General features: G+C 50.5%; 1 long non-coding RNA gene across 1 annotated transcript; it reads right to left on the bottom strand.

Annotated features, from left to right (window-relative positions):
• Nucleotides 1-1,422: 1,422 nt before the first annotated feature.
• On the bottom strand, nucleotides 1,423-19,121 carry LOC141975593 (uncharacterized). The gene is made up of 4 exons (XR_012635956.1): nucleotides 19,032-19,121; nucleotides 15,501-15,555; nucleotides 4,039-4,355; nucleotides 1,423-2,619 (listed from the first exon to the last, which is right to left on the bottom strand). It is a non-coding gene; the product is annotated as an uncharacterized LOC141975593 (long non-coding RNA).
• Between the last annotated feature and the right edge of the window lie 253 nt (nucleotides 19,122-19,374).

Raw genomic sequence — 19,374 nt, 5'->3', positions numbered from 1 at the left:
TTGTCCGAGGTCATGCAGGGCATCTGTGGCAGAGCAGGGAATTGAACCAGCTCTCCAAAGGCCCAGGCTAGTGCACTAACCCCAGGCCAGCCTTCCTCCAAGGGAGGAGCTCCAAGACTGCGAAAGAGCAAGAAACCTGCCTCCCGATTAAAAAAACCCAAACAAACAGAAAAGCTAAAAGGCCAACTATGGAAATATGGGACTGCTTCCAGTTTCACTAAAAGGAGGAACAAGGGGGATTTTATGTCTGCGGATTCAAAGTGTATTTTTATGCAAATGTTGTGAAGGGTATTGATAAAAAAAGATCATTTTTCTAATGTTGTGGGGCCAACTAGCATTTGCGGCGTTTAGGTTTTCCACTGGGACTAGGTGACTTCCAGTAGAAAGTCTTGGAAGAGGTTCTTAAAAAGCAGATGTCCAAAACTAACCTTGTAGCAGAAAGATCTAAGTTCCATCTAAGGGCACAAATCAAAGGAGAAAATATCTCTGGATTTCTAGCCAGTCTGCCAAAGCTTTCATTGGGTTCTGGCAAAGACTGCACGTTCATTTTGCAGAAAAGAGTAAGTTGTGAGTAATGCTTAATAAGAGGTGGCCATACGAAGAACACTCCTTTGGCCAGGCCCTGTGACGCATTGCATAATGTTTGCCATTTCTAGGTCATCTGACCAGATCACGTCAGATAATGATCCCCCGTTTGCATCCGAGGAATTTCAAATATTCCTCAGAATAGTAAAGCACCCTGATTATCATCCAGCGGCAAATGGATGAGCAGAGAGCTGTGGGCAGACACTTGGATGAGGAAGGAAAAGTGTAACTAACGTTAGAATGGACCAACAAGTCCATGCAAAACAGCGTTAGAACATTCGGGTGCCACCATCTTAGCGTGATCATTTACCATTGCTGGCTGGATCTACCCCAGAACATAGGGATCATGTCCCAAGGAAAATACAGACAAGACAGACAGGTGAAGCCCAGAGCAGTGGGACTATCTCTTGACAATGAAATGTGGGGTTTTGATCACAGATGCCGAATTTCCAAAGTGCCGGGGGGTGCTTTGACCCCCAGCTCTGCCCCAGGCCCCACCTCCATCCACCCCTTCCCCCAAGGCCCCACCCCTGCCGTGCCTCTGCTCTCCCCCTTCCCTTCCCCCCCGCCCCCCCCGAGCGTGCCCTGTCCCCACTTCTCCCCCCTTGCCTCGTGGGAGGCACAAGCAGGGAAGGGGGATGCTTGGGGCCTGCCGGCAGGTGAGAGAGCTAATGGGGGGCTGCCAATGGGTGCTCAGCACCCACCATTCTTTCCCCGTGGGTGCTCCAGCCCCGGAGCACCCGTGGAGTCAGAGCCTATAGTTTTGATAGATAAATAATAGGACTTAATTAAAACTACTGCTAGCCTGTCTCCGGAATGCGAGAGGTCAGTGTGGCTGTATTATTTATTATTGGTATTATGGTAGTGTAAGGGAGCAGGGCACCATTGTGCCAGGTGCTGTACAAACAGAACAAGACGGCCCCTTTTCTGAAGAGCTCACAATATACGTACAAGACAGCGTAGGTACATGACAAGCGACTACAAACACACAGACGGGGGGCAGGCGCAAGGTAATAACGAGGCCACTCTGCGCGGCCTGACAAGCCGCGCTCTCCGCACACCAGCTGCCACCCTGTCGTCGAGTTCTTTGTCTGCATCCCAGCAGAGGGGAGCGTTAAGAGGCAGGTGACTAGCAGAGGTTTATGGAGCGCTCCCCCCGCGGGGCGCCAGGGGAGGAAGCACGGAGGTGCTGGCTGGACAATTTGAGCAACGGGCGCTGGAGGAGCGGCGGCAGGTGTGGGCATCTCTGTAGTGCGTATGAGATAACAGGTAGGGTGGTGATAGGCCATGATGAGCCTTAAAAGCGAAGATGAGTAGCTAGCATTTGATGTGGCAGGGAAGGGGGGGGCCGAGGGACACAGAGAGAGGGGGGATATGGCCAAAGCAGCAAGCCCAAAGCAGCAGCAAGGAGCGATTTAGACAGGCTGGGAAAGGGGTGTGTGTGCGCCCGGGGGTGAGGGCGCAGTAGTGAAGATGTGAGATGACAAAGGGCCTGGACAAGAGTTTTACCCATGTGGACAGAGGACCGGCCGATCTCACAGCTGTCCTGAAGGAAGAAGTGACCGGATTTTGACATGGCCATGGCAGAAAAGCCATTTGCTATCACATTCCTAGCCCCAGCTAAAGCAGAGGGAAACTCTGCTCTGGCAGCAGAGGACAATGGGGATGCTGTGGGCATGGAGGGAGGAATGTAAGTGAATCAGGAAATCCCCATGTTGCCCTGTGGGAGGAAGATTACATTGATTACAGGCCACAAGCCTCTCGTTAAAGGTCTGGGGTTGAAAGTAGGACTCCAGGGCTGCGTGATGGAGTTGGGCCCTGATGTTGGTGTCTTCTCGCCCCGAGGGCCAGAGTGCACCCGCTGCATTTCCAAAGCGCCCAGCTCCTGTTGAGAGCCCCACTGAGAATAATGCGAGTTGCTAGGTGCTGAGCTCTCTTGGAAAATCCAGCCCACGAGGTTGGGGAGAAGCCGTCTGCTAACGCACCCGCCTCGTCGCCCGCACATTAGAGTGGGAATGTCCTTTTGGAGAACCTCTGTTTAGGAATGAACATGAAGAAACCTCCAACAGAGAAAGATAAAACTGCCTGAACTCAGGCCTTGTGCAAGCCTTATAGGTGACGAACTGAGCCCAGGTGGAACCCCAGATCATGCTCTCGCAGCTGTCTGCTACACGTACATGTCCTGTGCGTGACACCAGGAGCCGTGTGTGATGGGACCAGGAAGCAGTGATGTAGCATCCCCCTGGGTAGGTCTACACTGAAATCACAGGGTATGATTGAAGGTCAGGATTTTCTCAGGTGAATGACTGCATTTTTTCAGGTCAGTTCACCCTTTTTCGACTGTTCTGTCGCAAGAACAGTTCAAGAAAGTCCAAAGCCAGAACTGCCATTGCTAGGGTGACCAGACAGCTACTGTGAAAAAACTGGGACATGGGGTGGGGTGGTAATAGGCACCTATATCAGACAAAGCCCCAAATAATCGGGACTGTCCCTATAAAATTGGGACATCTGGTCACCCTAGCCACTGCCAGGCATTCGAACGCAATGAGAGAGGGCAGCCATTTTGGATAAGGGCAGACCTTCACCAAACTGGAAGATGAAATCAGAAATTCATGAGAACCCTCAAAGACCCACCGGACTCACGATGAAATCATGAAAGTTGGCAGCATGGCTTTCATTCTCCGGTCCTCTAGGGCAGGCTAGTGCATGCCACGGTTACTGAGTGGGGGTTGTGTGACCTTTGAGGAACTCAGCCTCTCCGAGGACACATGGGGGTCCCTGGGATGCCCGGTGAGGATGTCATATGGACACTGCATTAGCCACGCCCTCTCACATAGAATATCAGGGTTGGAAGAGACCTCAGGAGGTCATCCAGTCCCACCTCCTGCTCAAAGCAGGACCATGACAGAGGGGCCAGGGTGACACATGAAGAGGGGCTTGGGAACAGCTCTGAGCCACCCAAAATACTGAGAACGTCTGACATGAAACAGACGGTGTTGGGACAGCAGACCTCCAAGATGGCAAACTCTGCACCTCAAGTATGGGTGCTACACACCCAGCCCATCTCTCTGCTGTCTAGAAGCTGCCCCAGAAGCTCTGCACAGGGGCCGAGAGTCAGCTGCCCTGTGGGGATAGGAAGCAGCCCCCCAGGGGAGTGGCTCACACTGCAGAAGCTGCATACATTCATTGCAATAACCAACCCAGGGCAATCAGGCCTCCCTCAGGACCTGAATCTCCACTGGCAACGGGTTGCATTCATGATGGCGGTCATGTTGGCCGACACACCAGAGCCTGAACTAGGGATCTGCAGAGCTAAGAGCACAAACTGCTAAAAACCTCCCTCATTAGCTGTGTGACAGACTTATAGCCGCCACTGACTGGCAACAGAAGGGGGGCCTGACACACCCTCAGCAGAGGGGCAGGGAGATACGGGGCAAAATAAAGTGAGGATACCTTTGTGCCTCCTGGTCCTCAGGTCCCAGCCAGCTCCTGATGTAAGTTAGAGCAACCCTCAGGGTGTTTCATTTTGTGTGTAGGCTGTCCGAGGCCTCTATGGGATGGTGGGCAGCTGAGTATAACCACAGCGCAGCAGTGCTCTGACTCCACGCCCTCTGCGCTGGGAGCTGGGAAAGAGGCTGGCTCTAATTGGCTGGCTGTGGGACTTCCTTTTTGGTCCACTGCTCAGGCTTCTTTCAGTTGCTGTCAGCTTTCTGAGCCATCAGGTCACATTTCCAAGCTTTTCTCCTCTGCCATGTGGGCTATAAACGTAGCTTTCATAAAAGAAAAAGAAAGAAAAAAAGTGAGATTCTCACATAATCACATGACTCCAGGAGCTAAGGCTGTAAGAACACCAAATATCACAAGAATTGGGAACTCGGCTTTCCTATTTATACAATGGGGACAATAATACCTGGTTCTTATCTAGCACTTTTCATCCATAGATCCCGAAGCACTTTACAAAGGAAATCAGTATCATCTCCCCATTTTACAGATAGAGAAATTGAGGCGTAGAGAAAAATGACTTTCCCAAACTCACCCAGCAGGCCAGTGTGAAAGACAAGACTAGGATGCAGGTCTCCTGGGTCCCAGCCCAGTGCTCTAGCTAGTGGGCCACACTGCCTCCTATAAGCACAATGATCTCTCTGCATGACAGGGATCTGGGAGGATGAGCGCCTTCTTACTGAATGCTATTTGTGGTTCCTTGGTGCAAGAGTCTTCCAGAGAGAAAGAACCCAAGTTCAGTATGGAGAGGAGTCTGAGTGGTAGAGAGAGGACCCGTCTGTGCCACTAGGTCAAATGTGTGGGCTGCCAAGAAACTGGCTGCAGTCAGCTAGGGCACAGCTTAGTCTAAATCTCAGGGTATGTCTACATTGCAATTGGGTCTGTGATGCGGCACATGCCTGATGCATCCAGGAGTACATCTTGCAAGTACCAAGAGCAATAAAGCTGCAGCAACATGGACATGGGCTGGCCACCCGAGCAATTACCCAGGGTCCCAGCTGGGCTTCCACACAACCATCATGCTCTCGGTCACTGAGCAAGCTGGATTAAAGGTGAAATCACACCCCCTGATGGCACTGTAGACAGACCCTAAGCGTGGTGGCAGGCAGACTGGGGCTGAAGGCCACAAATCTTGTGTCTCTCTCCTGTTCAGTATTGTGTTGCTCCCTGGTTCCGAGGACTAACTTATAGTACGGGAGGGCTGTGAGAGACCCCCTTACACAGCCCTCTGGTGACAATGCATGACTAATTTTAAAGACGGTTGCAGCGTTATAGCCATGAGAATCCCAGGATATTTGAGACACAAGGAGGGTGAGGGAATATCTGTTATTGGACCAACTTCTGCTGGTGAGAGAGACAAGCTTTCAAGACAGACAGCTTCTGAAGAGCTTGACTTTTTCCACAGTGGACGTTGGTCATAAGAACATAAGAGTGGCCATACTGGGTCAGACCAAAGGTCCATCAAGCCCAATATCCTGTCTTCCGACAGTGGCCAGTGCCAGGTGCCCCAGAAGGAATGAACAGAACAGGTAATCATCAAGTGATCCATGCCCTGTCACCCAATCCCAGCTTCTGGCAAACAGAGGCTAGGAACACCATTCCTGCCCATCCTGGCTAGTAGCCATTGATGGACCTATCCTCCATGAATCTATCTAGCTCCCTTTTGAACCCCCTTATAGTATTGGCCTTCACAAGACCCTCTGGCAAGGATTTCCAGAGGTTAACAGTGCATTGCATGAAAACATACTTTCTTGTGTTTGTTTTAAACCTGCTACCTATTAGTTTCTTTTGGTGGCCCCTTGTTCTTGTTATTTATTCCTTCTCATAATACACTTCCTTATTTATTTTCTCTATACCACTCATGGTTTTATAGACCTCTAGCATATCTCCCCCCCTTTGTCGCCTCTTTTCCAAGCTGAGAAGTCCCAGTCTTATTAATCTCTCCTCATACGGAAACCGTTCTATACCCCAATCATTTTTGTTGTCCTTTTCTGAACCTTTCCCAATTCTAATATATCTTTTTTGAGATGGGGCGACCACATCTGCACACAGTATTCAAGATGTGGGCGTACCATGGATTTATATAGGGGCAATATGATATTTTCTGTCTTATTATCTATCCCTTTCTTGACGATTCCCAATATTCTGTTCACTTTTTTGGCTGCCGCTGCGCATTGAGTGGATGATTTTAGAGAACTATCCACAATGACTCCAAGATCTCTTCCTTGAGTGGTAATAGCTAATTTAGACCCCATCATTGTATATGTATAGTTGGGATTATGGTTTTCCAATGTGCATTACTTTGCATTTATCAACATGAAATTTCATCTGCCATTTTGTTGCCCAGTCACCCAGTTTTGTGAGATCCTTTTGTAGCTCTTCGCAGTCTGCCTGGGACTTAATTATCTTGAGTAGTTTTGTATCATCTGCAAATTTTGCCACCTCACTGTTTACCCTTTTTTCCAGATCGTTTATGAATACGTTAAATAGGACTGGGCCCAGTACAGATCCCTGGGGGACACCACTACTTACCTCTCTCCATTCTGAGAATGGACCATTTATTCCTACCCTTTGTTTCCTATCTATGAGAGAACCTTCCCTCTTATCCCATGACTACTTATTTTGCTTAAGAGCCTTTGGTGAGAGACACCTTGTCAAAGGCTTTCTGAAAATCTAAGTACACTCTATCCACTGGATCTCCTTTGTCCGCAAGCTTGTTGATATTCCCTCACCCACCTTGTCTCTGTAATTTTAAAGTGACAGTACCAAAACATACCACAGCGAGCATGGACTTGCAAGGATTTATGCTTTGTTTATAGAAATCCAAGCCTCAACCACCGTACCTGCCAAGTGGGGAGAAACAGGAGGTTACAAGGTGCCCCCTGAGGAGCTGTTCGCGATGCACCCTAGGACGTCTGAAACGTCACTTGATGAAAGGGAAAAGAGGGGAGCATTCCAAAGCTCCAGAAATGACATCTCTGCCAGCTTTGTCCTTGGCAGGCTCAGTAGCTCTACCGGGCACATCTGATTTGCCTGAAGGAACAAATTCCTGACCCGCCCCTGAGCTTGGCAGGCTCCAGATGAGCAGGGTGTGTCTCCTGAAACAGGCGAGCATCAGCACTTTGTCATTAGGATCCAGATACAGAGTTTCTTTTCTTTTCATTCATGAACACTTTTTCCATGGACAGAGCCTATTTTAATCCCAAGCCAGCGCTGGAAAGAGTTAACATTAATACTATCAATCTGGGAGCTAATCCAAGGGCAATTCCTAATAACCATTTATAATGAAGTTATGTTCAGGGCATTGCAGGAGCAGGCCAAATGTTTCCATTGGGGAAAAAAAACAAAAAACAAAACAAAAAAAACAGCACATTGGTGTTCGTAGGACAAATAAGATCATTGCCTGCCCCCCCTCCCGGACTATGCCCGTCTCTTCCAGCAGGAGAGAGCTGCAGAAACACAGAACATAAAACTGGTCACCCCGCTGCAGCTGACAGATCTGCGGGTTCAGACACCGTGCCCCAGGGGAGGCGATTCTGTAAAGGGAAGTGCTTGTCTACGCTTGAAATGCTATAGTGGAACCGCTGCATCTGCGCAGCTGTTGGGCTTGAGTGTAGATACCCGAGCCGCTTAGTCAAGAGGACCCATCCCCCTCCCTTGGGGAGGGGTTCTCCTGTTGGCATCGGTAATCCACTTCCCCAAGGGAGGGGGGATAGATCAGCTTAAGTATGTCCCTCGGGGGGGGGGGGTGGATTTTTCACACCCCTGAGCACTGTCATTACGCCAACCTAATTTTCTAGTGTAGACTAGGCCTCTGGATCTTCTAGATTTTGACTCCAGAAAAGGATGAATTTTCCTGGTGCAAGAGGCCCAGGTGAACCAATCACGTCAAGAAAAATAATAAATAAAAAAAACTCACTAAAGGCTTTGCATGAGTGCCCGCGTGACATGATGTTTATTAGGGAAGATTCATAATAGCCAAAACCTTTTTCCTTAATGGACCCAAGAGCCTGTTTAAGTGTTTTGAAGAAGATCATTAAATAAGAGCATGTGGAAGAGGAAGAAAGAGAGGAGCTAAGTAGGAGCAAGAAGTCAGTGGGAATTACAGAGTGGGCAGGTTGCTTTGGTGTACGGAAGTGATGGATGATGGTTGTCTTCTACCCGTACCTCCATCACCCCTGTGCATGGCAGTGTGGCCTAGTGGGCACCACACTGGACTGAGGGTATGTCTGCATTGGCTGAAAGGTTCAATTCCCAGCTTATGTAGACGTACCAAATATCCAATGGAGTGAGCACATTAAAGAGGCAGTATAGAGCAGTGGTGCCAGGGACTAGGAGCCTGAGAACCTATCCAGGATTTCAGAGGGGATCATTCTCAGGGCAGCCAGCCTCTCCTGCCACTCACCTCCAGCGTAGACATACCCGGAGACCCCAGAGAGCCTACCTTTGCCATTGCCCTGCTGTGTGACCTTGGGCAAGCTGCTGCCCCTCCTCTGTGCCCCAGCTTCTGCATTTATCACATGGGGAAAATGATACGTTTGCAGAGCACTTGGAGAGCGGCACAAGAAAAGCGCAAAGGAAGAGGGGAGTTTTGCAGGGCAAGGTAGAAAGCAGGGTGACGCGAAGAGAGAGGATGCAGGGTAGAAAGGGCAGGGATGGAAGAGAACTGCAACTGAAAACAGCAGAGGAGAAGGGAAAAAAAACCCGAACATTTAAAACAACCCAGTCCAGACACAGGGCGGAATATTTGACCTATTGCAACATTGTTTGTTATTTGCGGGACTGGGAGGCTTGCAGATTTTACAGGGTTTAAGGGCAGAAGAGAATACGAATGAGCATAGAGTTTGATCTCCTGCATAACACAGGCCATCTGGTGTCGGATGACGTTGCCAGGACCCCGCTAGCCACCCAGACAGGTTGATTTAAACACCCTTTCTCCTTTGCGCTTTTCCAGTTCCCATGCTCTGTTTTCGGTAACAACACACTGAACAGAACACAGGGCTCCATTATGGCTATTGTCTAGAGAACAAAGGATCCTCATCATACCGGTGACACATTTGTTTAGCTCATTGAAAGGGCTGATTGTGTTCTGGGCAGTGAGTGGAGCCAGGTAAAACACTGAAGGCAGGATTCCTCTGTGACCTGATTTTCAAAAGGACCATTCTCCACTGGCATAGAGTCATAGAGTGTAAGGTCAGAAGGGACAAGGTCATCCAGTCTGATCTCTTGTATGTCACAGGCCACCAGTCCCTCCCAGCACCTGCTCACTGAGCCCAACAAGTGAAATCAGACCCAAGTATCACAGTATTATGAAGTACCCAAATATTATGAAGGCTTCACACACTGGTGCACCTAGGTCCCTAGTCTATTTTCCACCTGTGGCACATAATAGTGCCTATTGTGTGCCACAGGCAGAGAATAGGCTAGGGACTGAGGTGCACCAGTGTGTGAAGTCTTCCTAATGGCAGGGAAATGATTAAGTGCGATATACCCAGATAATCCTGGCAAGTCACCCCCATGTTGCAGAGAAAAGCAAGAAAGCCCCAAAGTCCCTCTTAATCTGACCTGGAGGAAAATCCTTCCTGACCCCACATATGGCAGTGTGAGACCCTGCGCATGTGAGCTCGCCAAGCCAAGCACCTGAGAGAGCAAATGCTGAGTGCCACCTCAAAGCTCTGGCCCAACTTGAATAATATCCCACCTCCAGCCATGGCCATCTCTCATGCTTCAGAGGAAAGAGACCAAAAAATGAAACAACCAACAACAATCTAGAATACATTAGAGAGGGAAAAATCCCGTCCTGACCCCTGCCAGTAGCCGTCTGAAACCCTGAAGCATGAACTTTTAGGAATGTAAGACAAACTGGAAGTGAGCCCCAGGGCAGCCGAGCCCTGCTCCCCACTGTCTCAAGCAACCCCGACCAGGGGCGCTGGAACCATGCATACAGCAGGGGTGCTGAGAGCCACTGAACCCAGCTGCCAACCCTGGATATGATGGAAACCACTTCAAGCCAGGGGGTGCTGCAGCACCCCATCCCTACCCCTAGCTCCAGCACCTATGACCCCAGCAGGCAGCCACACTCATAAATTTGTCCAGCATCTTCAAAGGCAACTTTGTGTGGGGCCAGAGCTGTGAATTGGAGGAAACTGGTGACTTCTTTGGGTTCAGAAAGGTCTTTGTGCTCTGTACAGGACATGGAGGGGATCTGGGCAGAGAGGAGGACAGTGTAGCTAGAGAGGAAGGATGGGCCAGTGGGGAGGCACTAGCCTAGGACTTGAGACATGAGGTGAAGTCCCCACTCACCTACAGATTTCTTGGGTGAGTCACTTAGTCCCCCCCCCCCCCCCCCCATGCCTCATTTGCCCATCCGTCCAATGGGGATAATAGCCTGACCCCACCTGACAGAGGAGTGTGAGAATAAATACAGTGTGCGGATATTACAGTAATGGAAGCCGTACAAGCTCCTGCAACTGATTGATACAGCGGGGGGGGTTGCATCCCAATGCTCTGCGGCTTCTCCTTGATATCCTCCACGCACACTGACCTCTTCACGTTTGTCAGGGCTCACCGATTTTAAAGCCAAATGGGACCATTCGATCATCTAGTCTGACCTTCTGTATACCACAGGCCAGAGAATTTAATCCAATTACCCCTGCACCGTGCTGGGTTTGGCTAAAGCTGCACCATCGCTTCCAGTCCTGATCTGAAGACACCAAGAGATGGAGGATACACCGCTTCCCTGGGGAATTTGTTAATCACCCTCCCTGTTGAAGATGTGCCTCATTTCTAATTTGAATTGATCTGCCTTTAAATTAATCTGCCATTGGTTCTTGCTCTGCTCTGCCTTTCTCCACTAGTTAAAGAGCCTTTTAGCACACGGTGTTCTCTCCCCAAGAGGGTGCCTACACACCATCATCAGGTCATCTTGAAAGCTTTTTGATTTTATGTGATTTAGAGTGTGCAGAGTCGTCTAGCCAAGCAATGGCCTCTTCAGGGGTGGGATGCAGTTCTTTTAGGCCACCGCTGAACCTAGTCAGCGGGCATTCCTCGACAATGCGTGTCATGGTCTGTGTCGCCCCGCAGCTGCACAAAGAGCTGTCCCAAAGGCCCCAGCGACACTGGTTGGCTGCACAGAGACCTTGCCCGGTCCGGAACCTGTTCAACAGGGACCATTGGCAATAGGACAGGTCAAAACCAGGCGGGCAGATTGTGGGATTGGTGACAAAGGGACTGGTTTGGGATTATAACAGATATCCATTCCTCTCGCCAGAGTGTTTCTGCCCTACCATCCTGGCGTGGCGGATGAGACCATAATGGGTGACGTGATGGAAAACATGCAGCTGGTGGTTTAGAAAAAGTCATTGTGCCGTGGCAGGCTTGGGTTGGTGCGTACTTTCTCCAGTAACTTGCCAGTGGCACCCTCTCATCTGATATGAGGAGGAGCAATATTGCTCAGAACTGGGAGCCATGGGAGTGGAGTCGGACCCAGGGTGCTGGAGATGATGCGCATGGCGGCAGGTAACTGCGTATCCACCAGTTTGGTGTGTGACAATCGACTCCACACTGGTGCGCAGGACTCCGCCACCGAATACGAGGTGGCAAGAGTGGACGTCCACAGAGTTGGAGCGCGAGCACCCCATGACGAACCTGCCAGTTTGCTAAGAAAACGGTTGCACGTCTTCTTCAGGTGGGCATGGTAACTCCGTGTGCAGTCTAAGATCACACCTAGATAGACCGGTTCTACTTCGAGCTTCGCCTTCTGACCATTCAGTTCTCGGGTTGCACTGGCATGATGAAGATGGAACAAACTGGAAACTGTTTTTATGGCGTTTGGCTGGAGGCACCAAGTCTTATAGTAATCAGGTAACTTTACCATGTCCCGGTTTAAGGTGGCATCGAGCTCGTGGAATGTCCAGGCCTGGGTACCATGACAGATGTCATCTGCATAAGTGAACTACCATGACTCCGTTGTTGCCAGGTCACTGATGTAAAGGTTGAAGAGGGTGGGAGAAAGAATAGAGCCCTGGGGTAACCTGTTGCTCCGTCATCTCCAAGCACTCGTCTTCTCCCCCATATGGACTCTGGACTGCCTATTGCAGAGGAACAGTTCAACGACGCCTGTGACCCAAGGTAGCAGGACCCATGTTACCTTCATGAGCAGGCCAGTGTGCCATGCCATGTCGTATGCCGCTGTTAGATTGATGAAAACATCTCCTGTTTTCAAGTGTCTCTGGAAGCCATTTTCAACAAAATGTGGTCAGCGCGAGTACTTGGTCGCATGTGCTATGGCCTCGGTGAAAGCCGGCTTGGTCAGGGCTCAAAATTCTCTCCATGTTGGGTAATATGTGCTGTAGGATCATGCGCTCTAGTGCCTTGAAGCACACCGACAATAATTATATGGGACGATAGCTTGATGATGGACTTGGGTCCTTTCTGGGCTTTAGGAGGCCAATGACTTTTGCAGTGCACCATATCTTTGGTAGCCTCCCTTCACTGATGACCCTGGTGAAGAATTTCACAAGCCAAAGCCGAGCACAGGGGCCAAGGTTTTTCAGGAAATATGTTGTCATAGCCCGCAGCTGTTCCACACTTGATGCTACCCAGTGTCTGTTCCAGTGAATGGTTCTGGGCAGCTTCTGATCTGGTGTACATGTTTAAACGCACGCCATTCGTTCCTCACTTGTCTTTGCACCTGTTTCTCCAAAAGTACTCTGGCCACTTTAAATAGGTGTCCAGCTACCTGGCTGGGTGTCACTGAGGGTCGGCAGAGTGCAGGTGGCTGCTGCACTGCTCCAAGCCATCGGCGCAGACTCCAACACGTGCGGCTGGAGCAGGTAAAGCTCATCCTCTCGGTCGTCTCCTCCCATCTGGCATGGGGAGCAGTGTCCAATGATTCTGTCAGATGGTCGGTGACATCTGGGACACCAGATGCCTCATACTGCTTGAGCAAGGCAGCGCTCTCCGTGTTGAGACAGGGGATGTAGGAGGGGTGGCAACCACGTGGGATGGCTCTGCAGGCTGCTTTGTAGATAGCACCACAGAAGCGACAATAGGTCTCATTTACTGAGAGATGCCGGGCTGGTATTGTCACCACACTCTTCTCCAGCACTTCCTGGAATTTTTCCTAGTCGGCCTTTCAGAAATTTCACTGCTTCTTTTTGGAACTCTTGACAACTGGGAGCTGTAGCCCGATATGGATCAGCGACGGTTTGTGTTGACTGTGTGGAAAGTTGTCCAAAGACTTGGCATGTTGCTGGCTGAGGATGGCCATGAACTGAACTGACCCAGCACAAGTCAGGAGAGTAGTCACAATCCCATCTAGAAGAATGGAATGTGCCTTACTGCTTAGCATCATGGATAAGGGCGAGGTCATTTCGAGATGCCCAGTCTGCAAGTTGTTCACCATTGGTGTCAACCGCCTCATACCCCCAGTCTGTGTGATGGCTGTTGAAGTCTGATGTAGACAGCTGGGTGTGGCAGGCTTGGTAGAACCTGTTGGTTCCAGCTGATGCTTGTGAACATTTGCTAGCCAGAAACCGCCAACCCAGATGCTATCACGGAATTCAGTAGACCATTCAGCTGATGTATCTGCAATATCAGACCGAATCTATGTGACTTGGCACAACAGGTTGAAGCCATCGATACTAGAATGCCCAGCTTCGGCAGTTGTCACGTGTCTCTCTTGCAAGCAAATGATGTCGATAGTATGTCAATGAGCAAGAACGCTGAGTAAATCACGCTTGGCAGCAGACAAACCCTCCACACTGAGCTGGAACAAGCGTAGAGCTGGACCAACGACACAGAAGTCACTGGGCTGCGTGTTGGGGTTGTCGGTGACGACAGTGCTGGGGTTCGCTGAGCTCGTGGAATTTGTCTCGCCGGTTGGATCCTTAGCTTCCTTGACTGCTGTCAGGCACTGGTGGGTGGCGTGAGGAGGACGCAGATCCATTTCCCTCAAAAGCCCCGTTAGCTTTTTGATAAATGAAACCGACTGAGCTCATTCGTTCACTCCCTGTAAGGCACTTTCCCCAGTCCTCACGCACTGACATTCTGCAGCAAAGAGACGCTGTTGTTAATAACAGAGCTCTCTGCGAATCCCTCTAAGCTCTGCAATATCTGCGCAGCCAAGAAGTTGAGTCTGGGATTGAGTCTCTCATTGGCCCTGGCTAATTCCCCTTATTACAATCACGGGGTATTTCCAAACCCTGGCTGCATAGCGAAAGGTATGAGTGAACTGATTGTTTCCAGAGGAACCTCCCCTTGCGCAGATCCTCCTTTCTTATGCTGTCGATGTTCAGCTTTTCATATCTAAAAATGTCTCGGAATCAAAGTTACCTGAAACAGTGGATTCCAGCTCCAAAGGGTACTATAGCCTTTCCCCTACAGAGCCAGCTTCTCCAGAGCTAGGACTTGGAGCTCTGCTGCAGTGATGCGGCTTTGAGAGGATATGGATTCCAAGACAGGATATTTTTACGACACAAAAGCCAGAGACACTCAGTGCTGAAGTTCCCACAGTACATTAACTTTGTCCCTTGCGTATGCTCCTGCAAATGGCCGGGCTCCAGAACTTACCAGAAATGTTGCAAAATGCTACATAGTGGAATAAACTTGCTGGCTCCTCCTGGATATCTCCCTGTGCCCCGGCTAAGCTGGAGGGGAAGGATCTGGCCAGTAGATGGTGTAGTGCTACCAAAGCGAGCATCCATCCACAGCCTGCAGTATATGGGAACAGGTGGTAGCATCCGGAGGATCCGAGGGGACCAGACTCAGGGCAGGGACAGAAGCTGCGTGAGCAGCAGGCTGGGAACTGGGCCTGGGAGCTGGACAAGGAAGCAGCCCATTGCCTGTGGCTGGCAGGACAAAACAGGGCAGTGGCCTACTGGTGGGGCGATTATGGAGAGGTTACGTGGGGATACACAACTGGAGTTGCAGCTAGCAAGGGATGTGAAGGGTAACAAGAAGGGTTTCTACAGGTATGTTAGCAACAAGGTGGTGGTCAGGGAAAGGGTGGGCCCCTTACTGAATGGGGGAGGCAACCTAGTGACAGAGGAGGTGGAAAAAGCTGGAGTACTCAATGCTGTTTTTGCCTCAGTCTTCACAGACGAGGTCAGCTCCCAGACTGCTGCACTGGGCAGCACAGCATGGGGACAAGGTGAGCAGGCCTCAGTGGTGAAAGAACAGGTGAAGGACTATTTAGAAAAGCTGGACATGCACAAGTCGATGGGTCCAGATCGAATGCATCCGAGGGTGCTGAGGGAGTTGGCTGATGTGATTGCAGAGCCATTGACCATTATCTTTGAAAACTCGTGGCCATCGGGGGAGGTCCCAGACAGTTGGAAAAAGGCAAATATACTGCCCATCTTTAAAAAAGGGAAGAAGGAGAAACCAGGGAAGTGCGGACAGGTCAGCCTCACCTCAGTCCCCAGAAAAATCATGGAGCAGGTCCTCAAGGAATCCATTTTGAAGCACCTGGAGGAGAGGAAAGTGATCAGGAACAGTCAACATGGATTCATGAAGGGCAAGTCATGCCTGACCAACCTGATTGCCTTCTATGAGGAGATAACTGGCTCTGTGGATGAGGGGAAAGCAGTGGACGTCATATACCTTGACTTTAGCAAAGCTTTTGACACGGTCTCCCACAGTATTCTTACCAGCAAGTTAAAGAAGTATGGGCTGAATGAATGGATTATAAAGTGGATAGAAAGCTGGCTAGATCGTTGGGCTCAACAGGTGGTGATCAAAGGCTCAATGTCTAGTTGGCAGCTGGTATCAAGCAGAGTGCCCCAGGGGTCAGTCCTAGGGCTTCCCCCCCCACTCCCAACATCTTCATTAATGATCTGGAGGATGGTGTGGATTGCACCCTCAGCAAGTTTGAAGAGGGCACTAAGCTGAGGGGAGAGGTAGATAAGCTGTGGGGTAGGGATAGGATACAGAGGGACCTAGACAAATTGGAGGATTGGGCCAAAAGAAATCTGATGAGGTTCAACAAGGACAAGTGCAGAGTCCTGAACCTAGGACAGAAGAATCCCATGCACCGCTACAGACTATAGACTGACTGGCTAAGCAGCAGTTCTGCAGAAAAGGACCTGGGGATTTCAGTGGACAAGAAGCTGGATATGAGTCAGCAGTGTGCTCTGGTTGCCAAGAAGGCTAACACCATATTGGGCTGCATTAGTAGGAGCATTGCCAGCAGATTGAGAGAAGTGATTCTTCCCCTCTATTTGGCACTGGTGAGGCCACATCTGGAGTACTGCATCCAGTTTTGGTCCCCCCATTACAGAAGGGATGTGGACAAATTGGAGAGAGTCCAGCGGAGGGCAACAAAAATGATCAGGAGGCGGGGGCACATGACTTATGAGGGGAGGCTGAGGGAACTGGGCTTATTTAGTCTGCAGAAAAGAAGAGTGAGGGGGGATTTGATACCAGAAAGGGGGTTCCAAAGAGGATGGCGCTCGGCTGTTCTCAGTGGTGGCAGATGACAGAACAAGGAGCCATGGTCTCAAGTTGCAGTGGGGGAGGTCTAGGTTGGATATTAGGAAACACTATTTCACGAGGAGGGTGGTGAAGCACCGGAATGGGTTCCCTAGGGAGGTGGTGGAATCTCCTTCCTTCGAGGTTTTTAAGGCCCGGCTTGACAAAGCCCTGGCTGGGATGATTTAGTTGGGGATTGGTCCTGCTTTGAGCAGGAGGTTGGACTAGATGACCTCCTGAGGTCCCTTCCAACCCTGATATTCTATGATATGGTTCCCTTCTAGCCGGGCACTGGGCTGGGCTAGGGACAGTTGTGCTGTTTTATTGTAACAAAGCCCTTGTGTGGGGGGCATTCACAGCTTGTAGTGGCTGGCACCCAGTAGAGGAATCCTCTGTTACCCAGAATATGTGAGGGTCTCTGGGGGCCCGTAGACCCCAGTCCTGGCCTGGGAGTACTACAGCGCTTGCCTCCACAGCACACCCCTGGAGGGGAGTTGATGACAGAGAGAGAGGGATGAAAACTGGATCACGTTTCTTGCAAAGATTATCACGAAAGATCCGTCCATTTTGTTGAAAGCCTATTTCACAAGTGGGCATTGTTCATCTGCCCTCGCTCCCATGGAGGAAGCCAGATCCTCGCCCCACGTATCAATGTTCCCAAGCCAGGCACACACGACAGACAGGCCATAAAGGCAACTCAAGAAGGATTCAGTGGCTTAAAACTCTTCTCTGACAACATTTCTACCTCCTGTGGTTCTGGAGGGCACCCGGGGTCACTCAGCCAGAAGGAGATTAGAGAGCAGCTTTGTTTTGCTCGGTTTGGCCCATTTCATTTCTTTGCCCATTTGGCAGCATTCTCCACAGCCAGGTTCCTGGGCTGAATGGCTCTTTCACACAGCTTTAGGACTGCCTCCCTTTAATAGGTGCCGTAGTTTGGGCAGTTCCTGCATCACAGCTCTTCTCTGCAGGGTATTCCTCTGCCTGCGGGTCCCCGAGCCAGGCACACAAACAGGACCAGGGCCCCATTGCGTGCGACGCTGCACTTGAGAGACTCCCCGTCTTCAACGGGCCAGACAAAAGGGTGTCAGAGCCCAGGTTCCAACCTGAAGCAGGAATGTCTACACTGCTAGTTTGAGCCCCGTAGCAGGAGCTGGAGTCAGTTGACTCAGGCTCTGAGACTCACTGCCTTGGGATTTTTTTTGCAGTGTCGACATACCTTAAGTGACTTGCCCATGGTCATGCAGCAGGGCTGTGGTAGAGTTGTGAATTGAACAGAGATTATGGGAGAGCCAGGTCAATGCTCTCCATCTTTCCTATGTCACTTCTCCCCTACCTGCTGCCCAGGGCTGCTTCCTCAGCATTCCTCTCTAGGTTAGGGGCTGGCAGTTTGTTCAGTGCTATGGATGCGGTATTGCCCTGAGGAAAAGCGAAAGCTGAGGAAGGGATGTGGGTTGCCTTGCTCTGAGGGTGGGGAGCGTCTTTGGGCTGAGTGTGGCCTGGGGCCAGGGCCATTGCACCAGGGAGTCTCAGTCTCAACATTGGAGCCCTGGGACAGTTACTCAAAATGCATCTTGGAGGGGTCTGATTAAGAGGAGAACCACCAAATGCTGTGTGTGCGTGTATGTGTGTGCATCTGCATGTGTACTACAGAGTGCTCTGTGTGTGTATATACACTAGTGAAAGCTGTGCACACACACGTGTATACCACAGAATGCTCTGCATGTCTCTGCATGCGCATTGCCGAATGCAGTGGGTGTATGTGATGGCCCAGGGGTTGCTAGTTAAGCTTCATCCAGGGCCTTTCTCCTGTAGATCACCAGCTAATGCCCTCAGCTCTGCAGTAGCCCATGTCTGGCTGTGTGGAGGAGAACTGTGAACAAAACCTGGATGGTCTCAACCCACTCCCTAGCAGACGGCTGTACATTAGGCTAGGCTAGGCCCCATCAAAGCTCTCCTTCCCAGGAGATGGAGCTGCTTGGTCTTTGCCAGAAACAGTCCCTCCAGCTCAGGGCGGAGGCCTAGAGGCCGGGCGGGGGATGGAGGGCGTTTGCTCTGCTGCTGACTCTACAGACAAAAAGGAGCTTTAGCCTCGCCGGTGTCAGTCCTGAACTTCTCCCCACAACTATATTTGCTCAGAATAGACCCCAAAGGGCCAATAACCCTGCCGCTCTCCTGCTTTGAAACAGACGCGTCTGTTTCAACGGGGGAATTTGGGCTGAACGTCCCCACAGAATTAACCTTGCTAAAAAAGGCAAACCCAGCTGCACTCTGGTGGCTGCAGTAACGCCCAAGTCCTGTCTTAGCCTAACAATGCACCACAGGGGATTAGCAGAGCAACCACCGGGGCCTCGGATTCCCGGATTTTACTCTCCAAGGAACATTTACCAATAAACCAGGTAATGAACCGTGAGCCTCCGTCTTACCGGAAGGAGGTGGCCTGAAGGCCTTTACCGAAACACATGCATGTTAGTTACCTGTTTCAGTCTGAAGTGCTACATTGCCGAGTGGGCTGGGTGTAGGAAATGGTTCCTGGCACGTACTGAGCACAAGGTTCTGAACTCACCCCGAGACGTCTTGAGAGACAGAGACTTCGGCTGCCAAGAAATTCTGCTCACATCAGCCGTTTCTTCACAAGCAATGATTAACTAAATGACTCAAAAGTGACCAGCTGAGACACAGGCACTGGGCAAGAGCGTCCTGGGAACATGCTCATTTCCCAAAACCTTGCTAACTGGGTCTCTTCTGCACTCATGCTGAGAAACCGCTAGCTTGGAAGATAATTATGGAAGTTTTTTGCACTGGGGGGCTGGGATTATA

The sequence above is a fragment of the Natator depressus genome, chromosome 21 (genome assembly GCF_965152275.1).
Source record: "Natator depressus isolate rNatDep1 chromosome 21, rNatDep2.hap1, whole genome shotgun sequence".
NCBI lineage: Eukaryota > Metazoa > Chordata > Testudines > Cheloniidae > Natator > Natator depressus.
This window is presented reverse-complemented; position numbering and strand designations above follow the sequence as displayed.